Below are 12,361 nucleotides of genomic sequence, written 5' to 3' on the forward strand. Positions count from 1 at the left end.
TGCACATTGGCCAACGAGACAGAATACTTGGCCAAAACATTGTCGGATCCTCGCCACTCAAGTTGACATTAAACTGGGGTAGGAAGCGTTCGCTGGTTCCCACTTGGCGCTTACAAGTGGAAGCCCTCCAGGATCAAGCATTTGCAGAAGACCTGAACACGACACTGAGTCAATACTGGGACATTAATAAAAACTCCACAGACACAAGGGCAAAAGAATGGGAAGCTCACAAAGTGGTTATCAGGGGACACTGTATCAAGTCCACATGGGGAGTAAGACGTGCCCTCCACACAGAGATTAGTAGATGGGAAAAGGAAATGAGACTAATGGAAACCTCAGTAGCCAGAGGGGAAATTTCTAACACAGCGCTGAAGGAGGCGCCCACAAAGTATAATGAAGCAGACTCTCGCCTTCGCCGGCACGACTACAAATATCATTTAATGCGCCTACAAACAGAGGGGGATAGATCGGGCAGGCTGCTGGCTTGGCTCCTTCGTGGGAGCCGCCAGCAGGCTCCCATAGGGGCCATAGCGCTAACGGATGGCAGGATGGTCACCACGCAAGAGGCGATAAACAGGGCGTTCAGGGATTATTATATGAACTTATACACTAAGCGCACAGTATGCACAGCCGAACAACTCGAGTCTTTTCTAGTGGGAACACACCTGGCGCACTTATCACAAGAGGATGCAGCAATGCTAGAGGTCCCGCTTGGAATGGAGGAACTGGACTTAGCACTGGGTCAGGTGCCCAGGAACAAAGCGCCAGGGATAGATGGCCTCCCTATAGAATATTACGCGAGGTATTCAAAACACCTAAAACCCCACTTGCTGAAATTGATCGAGGAGGCATGGCAATGTAAGCTATTGCCTCCAACGCAGAGAGAGGCAATGATAGTGGTTCTCCCCAAGCAAGGACGAGACCCAACAGACGTTAAATCCTATAGGCCACTTTCACTCTTAAATCTCGATTGTAAAATATTAGGCAAAATACTGGCTAACAGGCTAGCCCCCATGATGCAAACTTTGATACATGAAGACCAGAACGGCTTCATCCCAAAACGCAATACTTTTTTAAATACCCGCAGATTGCTGAGTGTAATGGGGGACACCCCCCCGGACGCGTGGGATGAAATGGTGTTATACCTGGATATCGAGAAAGCTTTCGACACACTAGGGTGGGACTATCTGTTTGCCACCATGCGGAAGATTGGCATTGGCCCTAACTATATACAGTGGGTCCAGACATTATACGCCAGTCCACAAGCCTGGGTGAAAACAGGAGGGGTCATATCTGAAAGTTTCCCGATCCCTAGAGGCACCAGACAGGGATGCCCACTATCTCCATTGCTGTTCGCTATAGCAATGGAACCGCTGGCGTCCCGTCTACGGTCTATGGAAATGAATTGGGGAGTAGTCAGGAATGGGCTACATTGTGTTATATCACTATACCCAGACAACGCTCTAATATACGTACTAAAAGGGAGCGAAACGATACCTCTAGTAATCTCACTTCTTACTGAATTCGGTGAGATGTCGGGACTGGCGGTAAATTGGGGAAAATCGTGCGTGTTCCCACTAACCATATGGCCTCAGCTGAGAAAAGAAAGGGCCCCAGCGGGACAGTTGAAATGGTGCTTTGATACGTTTAAATACCTGGGGGTCCACATATACCACAGAACAGAGGACCTCAGAGATGGGAACTTAGGGAGGACACTGGCCTCAACGAAGGGCTCACTGCAATTCTGGTGTAAACTCCCACTGTCACCCCTGGGCAGAGTTGCAGTGGCAACATGTTATTATTGCCCCGACTGCTATATTACTCCGCGGACCTGCCACTCCTAATCCCTAAGAGTTTCTTCCGGGACCTGAACACTACCCTTTTGCACCTAATATGGGGAGGGGGCAGAGCGCGGGTCGCACTTGCCACGCTGCAGCGACCAATAAGCACTGGTGGCCTGGGAGCCCCCAACTTCGAACTCTACCATGCGGCGGCACAATTGCAGTGGATATTACACTGGATACACAATCCCACGCAAGCGGAGCCCGCTTGGATCCAGGAGAGACTACAGGGCATACCCCTAATTACTTGGCTAACAAATAAAATACCGAAAGGGACGTCCGACAATCCACTAATGCTAGTGGCACTTTCATGCTGGAAGAGGTACATTCAAAACGGCCATAACTCGCTCCCTTATTCACCGCTTATACCACTGGGTCTGATTCCTGGTTGGTCTAACGTAGCTAAGACACACTTATTATCGAGCTGGGTGGAGGTGGGCATAGTGACAGTGGGAGACTGCTTTGAAGAAGGCAAAGTGATGTCATTTGAATCTATGCAAGCCCTCACAGCAGTAAACCCCGGGAAATGTATAACATATTATGCTATATGCCATGCAATTAAGAAAGCATGGGAGGCTGGAGATCAAGAACCGATGATCTCCCCCACATTACACTTCATGCTACAAAATGACAAGCGCATAAAGGTAGTGTCAAACCTATATAAATCTCTGAATGAAACCCCAGTACCCAGTGTGGAGAATGTAAGGGAAAGATGGAATGCAGTCCTACCAAGCCCGCTATCGCAAGAGGAATGGCGGATGGCCCTACAGCACACACGGGGAGTGTCGAGAATCCCCAGATTTTGCTATATACAATTTAATTATACACACCAAACTTACCTTTCACCAGCCAGGATTAAACGCATGTTCCCCAGCTCGAACCCAACCTGCCCTAGATGCAACGCGCCAATGGCACATTTTTATCACATGGTCTGGGATTGCCCCCAAGTGAATAGGAAGTGGAGGGGAGTAGTGGAAGAGGTTCAGAGCTGACTTGCCTAGCGCTCACAGCTGATCCCAAATCCTGTCTGCTGGGTCTGAGACCGAGAGAAAAGAAACATAGGCATTTACACAAATTCATAGATCTAGCAAACGTGATGTATAAAAGACTGATAGCCATGAACTGGAAAGCGCCCACAGCTCCAGATATGAAAACCTGGCATGACATGACATTGCGATGGTCCTGCACAGAATCTCTAGTACTACGTAAATTAGCAAGGGAGGGCCAACAACACACAGGCTGTGAAGCCTGGAACACAATAGTAAGCAGATTAGAGGCCAAAAAAGACGATAAGCCGCCATGAACTCATTAGAGTACCACCCGCGAGATAAAACTACCACTTACCCGACGATCTCCATTACAATCATACAAGAAAAGCAACTACACAAGATAGTTTAGAAGTTTCTCCAATCCCACCCCCCCCCCAACTCGCCACAACATATAGCTATTAACGAGGATTGACAATATACTTGGAATAGGGGCAGCAAGCGCCACTGCATCACGCTCCGGAATTGCACGCCGACCCGGATCCCCCCCCCCTCAACAACACCACCATAATAGAATGTACTCTAGCATGAAAGACCACACCCAACCCATTGCCCAGACACAGTGGTCAAACACATTTTGAATATCATATCTAGACCTAAGTTAAGTTTTTTTTTTTTATTGTTAGTTTTGAATGTATGTTTTATAACAGTGCAATCATAATCTATCAATGTAAGTGTAATTATGAGAACTGATTAACATTTAAAATCAATAAAAATATTTTTTTTTAAACAAAAAAACATGGGTTTTATTTCCTCTAGGGCGTTCTAAATGGTGGTCAGGTTCCCATCTGGATGGTCGTCGGGAAGAAACAGGAACTCGTCCCCAGAGGATGTTGACCTGTTTCCCAAAGAAAAGAATGGGAAAAACAGGTAAGTGCAGGTGTTGGTTGGAAGGGCTATAAGGGTTAGTAGAGGTGTGGAAGGGTAGGAGTGCAGGGGTGTGGGAGGAATAAATGTATAGTGAATCACCCGTTTCCCCATGTCCAGGAGTCTCTCTCTATATTGTATATGATGGTCGTTCACTTCACCACCCCCTTTTGTGCTGTTAGATATCGGGGGGGAATTTAAGAATAGTTTCCCCTTCTTTTAATCATTCCCTCCACCCCTTCTCAGGTCACTCTCACTCCCACCCCTTATCCACTCGGGCAGGAACTTTAATCTAAGGTACGATCGTACCTGTGTAAGCCACGCCCCTCCAGGCACGTGGCGGCGTTGTCTGTTTTTCCTCAGTGTCTTCGTTGGGGTCTTCTGACCCTTCTCCAGGCTTCCCGCTGTCTTGGGTCCCTACTTTTGTCGTTCACGTTCTCGCGGGCGTTTTCCTCCTTGGATTCAGTTCTTTCTTCCGCTCCTGGTGCCGTTCTCAACTCCGTCTCCGTCCTGCTCCATGAGTCTCCTTCGGACTTGTCGGGACACACCCCCTCTCACTTCTCCTTCCCTATTATTGGTGCTGCCGCATCCTGGATATCCGGGTCAGAGACCTCTTCCGGGTCGGCTGTTCTCTTGCAGGTGCCCCCGCGGTATGACTCTGTTGGCCCGGGGCTATCATTCATAACCGTGCCGATGGACGCCCGGTTACACGCACCCACTCACAGACCCACTCAGACACTCATGCACCCACTCACAGACCCACTGACACCCACATGCACCCATTCACAGATCGGCGCACACACTGACACAACCACTAAAACACTGATGTACGCACTCTCACACCCAGACAGTCTCACAGCCACTCTCACCCCAGATACACCCTCTCACACCTATTCGTACAACTAGAGAGGCAGCGGCCAACTCCTGCCGCGCACGGTCAAAGGGCCATGCACAGCATGGGGTTGGGTGGTTAGGGGGATGGCTGCAGGGTCTGGCTGCAGGCCTGGTCTTGCAGGCAACCTCCACTGTGCACGGGCAAAGGCCGTGCACAGTGCAAGGTTGGTTGCTTAGAGGGGGTTGGCCCTGTGGATAATCGCTGCCATGCACGGCCAAAAATTGTGCACAGTGGTGGTTGGATTAACATATATAAATTGAAATTACTATACATTAAAAAAAACATATAAATTCACTGAAAAAAACGAAGGTTACATGGATGTTATAGATAGGAAACAGAATTTTAAAAAAACATAGAAATTCACTTAAAAATCCAAAGGTTACAGGAATGTTATAGTTAGGCTCACATTTTAAACATACAAAATATAGAAATTCACCAGTTATAGTTAGAGTCACCTCACGTAACTATAACTCGTGCCCTAAGGTAACTATAACTCATGTCCTTGCCATGCACTGCTAATTATCCCACAATATATGGCACTCATTGCATCTTTGATAACATCATTGATAATGTCACTGTAACATCTACAGTAAAATCATTGATCAGATAACTGTGCATGGCGGGGGTGTGAGTTTTAGGGCATGACTTACAGTTACCTGAGGTAACTCTGACTATAACTGGTGAATTTCTATGGTTTCGCACATTTAAAAGGTGAGCTCATTATAACGTGTCTGGAAACTTTGTTTTTTTAAATGAAAAATATATATATGTAGATAGATAGATAGATAGGAACATTTAGAAACTTAACATTTATCTACATGTACTGTTGAAAGGTTGTTAGCATACGCCTTTGCCAGCAGTAAGCCTTGAAGAGGTGTGAAATAGGTGTATAATGCCTTCCAGGAGCAAATAATACGCTGATCTGAATGGGCAGAGTTGACTACTCTGAGCTCAACAGAATTTGCAGGGTTGGTGCCTGTGAGAATCCTTTTGATAGCGCAGTGCCAAATCTGTGTGACTGGTTTGTTGAGACACATGTAACATGTGGACACATTTGAAAGGGAGAGAACAGGATGCAAAGTGAATCCCTTGTTTGATCGGTGAAGGACCCTGCTTTTGTCCTACCAGACTTCTGTCTCTGGTTTAGTGCCTGCTTCAAACTGGATTTTAGTGTTACATGTTGGGTGACACTAGGGTTTCCCTAATACATTCCCCGCACACCCACTGCACAAGTTTACCGGCTGAAGCTTTTCATCATTTTGAAAATGCCCTGACACATGGCATATTGGGCCTATTTGCAGCAGCTTAGACAGGAACTGCTGCAGACGTTAGTGGGGTTAACCCTAATAGGTTTTATCCCATTAGTCACTTCCACCCTCTAGCTATTGCCAGGCATAAATGTGGTATCCTCAGGTATCCTCTTCAGAACACTTTCTGGAACGGCTCCCTCTTTCTTGTACACGTGACAATAATGTGGACTCCAAGGGCCAGATGTAGGAAGCATTTTGCACGTTGCAAACAGCGAAAATCGTTGTTTGCGACGTGCAAAATGCACTTTGCAATGACAAAACCCGTTTTGTGATTCGGTAACCACGTTTGCGACTCGCAATTAGGAAGGGGCGTCCCCTTCCTAATTGCGAGTCGCAGCGCATTGCAGGATTGCTTTGTGACCGCGGTCGCAAAGCAATCGCAGTTTGCACCCATTTGAAATGGATGGTAACCCATTCACAAAAGGGAAGGGGTCCCTATTGGACCCCTTCCCTGTTGTGAATGGAACTGCAAACATTTTTTCAGAGCAGGCAGTGGTCCTGTGGACCACTGCCTGCTCTACAAAATGAAACAAAAACGTTTCATTTTTCGTTTTTGTAATGCATTTTGTTTTCCTTTAAGGAAAACGGGCTGCATTACAAAAAAAAAAAAAAAACTGCTTTATTAAAAAGCAGTCACAAACATGGTGGTCTGCTGGCCACCATCCTTGTGAATGCCGCCACTCGCAAGGGGGTTGCAAATTGCGACCCATCTCATGAATATTAATGAGGTGGGCCTTTGCGACCCCCTTGCGAGTCGCAGATTGTGTCAGGGACACCATCCAACATTCCAAATTGTGAGTCACAAATTGCGAGTCGCTCTGACTCGCAATTTGCGGGTCGCAGTTCGGAAGTTTACCACATCTGACCCTAAGAGTTAGCTTTTTGGCCTCCTTTGACACGACAGGGAAACAACAAGCTGCAAAAGGGCTTTTCTTAGAAATACCCAGCTGATCAGTGACAGCTGGACCTTGAGTGGACCCTGCTGTCGGCCTTTGCCTGACATCTTGTGAGTCTCTAAGTGCCTTCTCTGAGGAACAGGGAAGGCTTCACAAGTGTTCTCCTTTGCTTGATTGGACCTTCAAAGTCTAAACCACAAGGTAAAATCTTTCACCAGGACAAACCTGGTTGGTGTATCTGGCCCATCATGGTCAGCCTGATATTACGCCTAGAGCCAAGTCTACCACCACCATAGACTATCATTGGCACTGATCGCTCTTTATGGTATCTTATTTAAAACAAACAAAAATCACTTTCTATGGTTCCCTTAATTGGATTATTGTTTTTTGTTGTCATTTTATTTATTCATTTTTAATCTATTTTTCTAATTCAGTTTGGGATTTTTATGGTGTGGCATTTTGACATTACTACTGTTTTGGTACTTCATAAATACTTTACATGTTGCACTATGTTAAGACTGTCTGCTCTGTGCCACAGCTACCAGGGGTTCAGTTTAGACTAATTTTGTTACTTGGAGACTTCACCTTGCAACTATTCCTATGAGGCGGGTAGTCTCCCACCTCAAATAATAATCTAATTAATTACACACTGTAATGGTGCTTTTTTACTTTGCAACCAACCACGTAGATCAAACAGCCCAGACAGTCCACTACTGTTTCAGGGCTGGGAGCGGTCCCTTACCTGACGGTCGGTCGGACAGGAGAGATCTGGATGTCCTTGCAAGTGAGCTCTGCATTGTTTTTAAGGTAAATCTTAATATGTGCAGCAGGAATATAATTAGGCAATTCAATCAAAATATTTTTAATTCAAAGTACGGCCAGAATACATTTCAGCAGACAGTCGCTTACTAAGAAAATGGAAAGCCTCCTGCATGAATTGATACAGGATCACAACCCCCCATTCTTCATTTTGAATGCAGTCAGGCACTATTCAAAGGAAACGAGTGGATTTGCTAATGGCACTACCAAAGATGGAGGCTGATGCATGCTGTCAGAGTGGAAATGATAGTATACAGAGACTCTTCTTATTAAAAAAGAAAGGCGTCAACTATCCGTCAATAAGGACCGTCTCCGATGAGTGTATCCCCTGTAGGTTCCACATCCGCATTTCTTGGAAAGTCCATGTCAGCCCCTGCATATGGGAGAAAGTAACAGTGCCAAGATTGCATTACGATGTGCAAGTACATTTTTGGGGAAATTACATGAAGTAAAAACTCACAAAGGGACAGTTTGTACCTTTTACTTTTTATCCAATATACAATTTTTGCACCCAGCTGCAATATTATGAAAATACGGTAGTGAATAGTCATCTCTCTTTCTAAATTTCTCATTCCACATGTGCCTTTACAATAATCTACAAATATATTAATTGAGTGTATCTTTCTTTTCATTCCGGGGTAGTTATTAATATTATGCCTTTTCTACTCTGGGTATTCCCCTGCTTGATTTACATGTGCCAGTCAATTAATCAAAAGTGAATATGCGTGATTAGTACAATGCATATTAGTTTAGATTAATATGCTCTGCAATGTGATAATCAAGGTTACATGCATCTATTCATAGTACATAATCTAAAGACTGACTGCTTCATTTTTCATTAGTTTGTTATTGATTTCTCAGAGTTTCTAGAAAGTTGACAGTTATGTGTATTGTTTACTGTTGTTATTAAAATTAAGTACTTTTAATGCTTTCAGGCCACTTCCTGTTAATTGTTTATGCTAAGTGTTTTGACCACAATAAAATAATGCTATTAAAGCTAAAAACAGAGAGTGAAGGGTGGAGGGAAAATTTCACACCTGGTGATAGCAGGACATATATCTGGTTCTAATTGCAGGATAAGAGGAAAGGAGGCACTTGGCCTACGCTCCCTGACTTATCAGTGCAGCTCGCCTCATATGACAAGAACAGCAAGCCTTGCTATTGGATTAAACATAGTCCCTATTGTTCAAACAGGTATGTGGGTGCGCAACATTTCTGAAACTTGAAATATGTTTTATTTTCTGCTGTGCTAGAATTAGATTAGCACCTAGAAGTAGCAGAATGAGTACAGAACATGTTAGAGTGGTTCCTCCTTTTCAAGCTTTTAATAAACGTTGATGTTTCCATCTTATTTCTCTTCATTGAGATTGAAAATAATATTGTGTGCATTAGACTAGGATTTTGATTTTAAAATACATTTTTTAATTGTATCCCTCATGTTCAAGTATTCTTGAATATGTTCCTGGGTGTGTTATACTTTAATTAGAGAGGGTTAGGATTTCCTCTAACTGGCCCTGTAATGTCTGATGGGATTTAGTGCTACCTGAGACAGATCTCGCTCACGTATTGCTCAGTGGATTGTGAGGTGGTTGCAGATAATTGATGATTCTGGTTGGCACATTAACTGAGTACTTATGGGCATATTTACAAGGAACTGGAGTGGGACATCGCAGGCAAGCCTTTCTGCTACACTGTCCTACGCCAATTTGAAAGGGCAGAAATGCACCTTATTTACAAGATGTGGTGCATTTTTGTCCTTTCCCCCTGTGTTGGTACACAAATTGCTGCCTAACGCCATCGCAGGCACCCTTGCACCATGGACCAAGGTGTCTGTGTTGGTGGCAGGAATGTTTTTGTGTAGGAAGGAGCACCTTCCTGCACTAAAACAATCCAGAGAGGCCTTTCCCTCTTTCTATGTGTGCTGCAGGATGCATCACACATGGACAGAGGAAACAATGAGGAGAAATAAAGATATTTCTCCTTGTTTTGCCTACCCTGGGAGGCGTACGTTTGACGCATTCTCAGGGTTACAGATTCTTGTAAATCTGGGAATGCAGCAAATTAAACGGGTGTTGCGTGGTAGCACCCAGTGCAACGCCCATGTTACACCTCCCTGACACAGTGTGATGCAATGCAGCAACTTGCACTTTGTTGCCTTACACAATATCTATAAGGCCTTGTACATATGTGTCTGCCCTATGCGCCGTTGGTGCGTCACATAAAGTGACGCACCGGTGGCGCACCCGCTTGTGAATATGCCCCTTAGTGCTACAGGGTCTAGAAAACTAAACTCTGTTGCTAAAAAAATCTGGAAAATATATCACTGTCTAGTTTGTATGTTTTGTACGTTTTGTCAAACTGTCCAGGGACAACTACCCCTTGAGTGCCCACTCATTTATAATATTGTACTATTGTGGGGTAACTTTGACTTTCATTAAAATAATTTAGATGCACAAGGTCACCTTTTATGAATACCTTGGAGTCATAAATCGAGGCACGGCAGGTGCATGTCAGACTTAAATGTGTGAACATGAATCAGGCCCATGAACCTGTCAGCTCGTTTTTTTAATGCAGGAGCAAAGCCAAGTTCCCAGGGCATGCAAGTTGGATTGTGAATCCCATTACATTTTGTGCAACTGGATTTTAATGGGAATGATACAGGTTAATTAGCACTGTCTTTACATGCTAAGGCAATAAAGCCAGACAGACTAGCAGCAGTATGCCTATGCTGTGCATGCAACGTTTAAAAATGTGTCTATGCAAAATAAACTTTATTTTCTAAGTTGTGTAGTTGTGGTGCACAGTTTATTCCAAATGTTTTGGCAAAAAGCACAAGTTTGCAATTTCACAAAAATATTGTTTTTAATTAGTTAATTGTGCATGAAGTTCATGACTGCTGCAAGCATTTATCAATATTAAACATGAACAAAATCGTACAGCAGAAGATGTACTTTGCAGAAATCATTTTGCCCACATTCAGAGCGAGTCAGTTATCCATGGAGATAAAAACGCCATGGGAGATAGGATTTCGCTTGTTGTGGGTTTTCAAGGTTTTTTTTTTCTTTAAAAAAAACATTATTACCTGCTGGGAGTGAGGAATAAAGTTGCCTGGGTCTGCCCTGTTTTCTCTCCAAGAGGCTCTTGGTGAAATGTGCTTGGGGGGAGTTACTGCACAACTGGGAATACCGTGACTGGCCACAAACAGTGCTCGCGCCTTTCACTCCAGGACACATAGAATGAGGGCCTTGCTTATCTTTTGCGGCCCAGTTGTATTCTACAGAGGAAGGCTCCTCAAAATATAAACTTGAAGAGAAGACTTTGCAAACTTTTGCCGCTGCAATAGGGAACAGGTCTGGGTAGTTAGCAATCCAGCCTGATGGGGTGCTTACTTCCTCTTCTAACAATCAGACTGTCTCCTTACAGGTGAGTGCTTTGAAGCGACACAAGGCAGCGCCCAACGCTATACTGAACTAACATGTAAATTCACCATGCATGTAAAAGCTATGCAAAACATACATTTGCAAAAATAATTTGCATATATTTTCCAGTTTTGCTGGGTCAGATTAGAGCGAAAAGTATCTTGAAACGAACCTCCAGTATGTAATATATAGTACATGAGCCCTCATGAGAAAAGTCAAATATCATGTATCACGTAACCTATCCTAAGCCCGAATAGCATACTCCACAGCTGAGAGACTACCTCCCACACAACCCTCTGTTCTTTCTTTAAAGACTACTTCACTCAGATCGAGACAGAACTATAAATATTGCAGGTCCTGATCAAATTTGAGATTTTCCAAAGCAGGTTAAGTGTGTTGACCCCTCCATGTGGTATTGGTTTATTGCAACCTGCTTGATCTTCAAGCGTTGACCCCTAACGCCATGAATTCTCTGAATTCTACAGAACGTCTCCCTCCAGTAATATAATATCAACAGGCAGATATTGTCTCTCCTGCAGGGACTGCTCTAGCCTGGAAAGAGAGGTCAGCTTGAAGTCAAGCACTAATGAGCGCCATGATGATGTAAGCACATTGGCCTGCGCGTATGATGTCACCCTTCCTCTTCGTTCAGTCCTCAGAGTCTCTGAAGGAGGGCGTGGCTTGGCCACGTGTGTGAAGGGACAGAGCGTGCAGCAATGGAACACAGTGTGGACGCGACGGTATCATAAATGCAGTCCCCAGGAGTGGGTGGAGGTATTTGACAAAGCATTGGAAGGATAAAAAATCTTCTAGCTTAAGCAACAAAAATTTTCAATTCTATTAAGGACACGGAGGCGAGGATTATGCTTCTCTTTCTTTACTGTCAACACACAGCAGCCAATAAAAACGCAAACTACATTTCCCATGAGACCACAGCCTTGATATCACCCCCAATCAGGGTCTACCCTCCCATATAGATGCCATAATCCTCAGAGTCTGTCCTCTTTCTTTGCTCATCTAGAGACTCAAAACTCCAACGAAATCAAACTCCAGCCATGTCCTCTTCAGACCGAGGGAACAGCACAACTGGTGCAGATACGTCCAAGAACATCAGGAACCACTCCCTGGAATCCGCTCAGTTAGTCTTCTTATCTGTAAATGGAAAAAATAGACCATAACAACTCCAGCTGAGGAAAAAAATCATAATACTTCATAACATATCGGGAGGGACATTTTACACCTTAATACATCATGTCATATATATTTCC

The 12,361-nt window shown here is 44.4% G+C and overlaps 1 long non-coding RNA gene across 1 annotated transcript in view; it reads right to left on the bottom strand.

The window, feature by feature from the left end:
- Positions 1 to 7,701: 7,701 nt before the first annotated feature.
- LOC138286627 (uncharacterized) overlaps positions 7,702 to 12,361 on the bottom strand; it is a 61,993-nt gene continuing 57,333 nt past the window's right edge. Inside the window, exon 2 of the long non-coding RNA XR_011202025.1 lies at positions 7,702 to 8,047. This is a non-coding gene — a long non-coding RNA (uncharacterized lncRNA). The remainder of the gene's footprint in view (positions 8,048 to 12,361) is intronic.

This window comes from Pleurodeles waltl, chromosome 3_2, assembly GCF_031143425.1.
Source record: "Pleurodeles waltl isolate 20211129_DDA chromosome 3_2, aPleWal1.hap1.20221129, whole genome shotgun sequence".
Taxonomy (NCBI): domain Eukaryota; kingdom Metazoa; phylum Chordata; class Amphibia; order Caudata; family Salamandridae; genus Pleurodeles; species Pleurodeles waltl.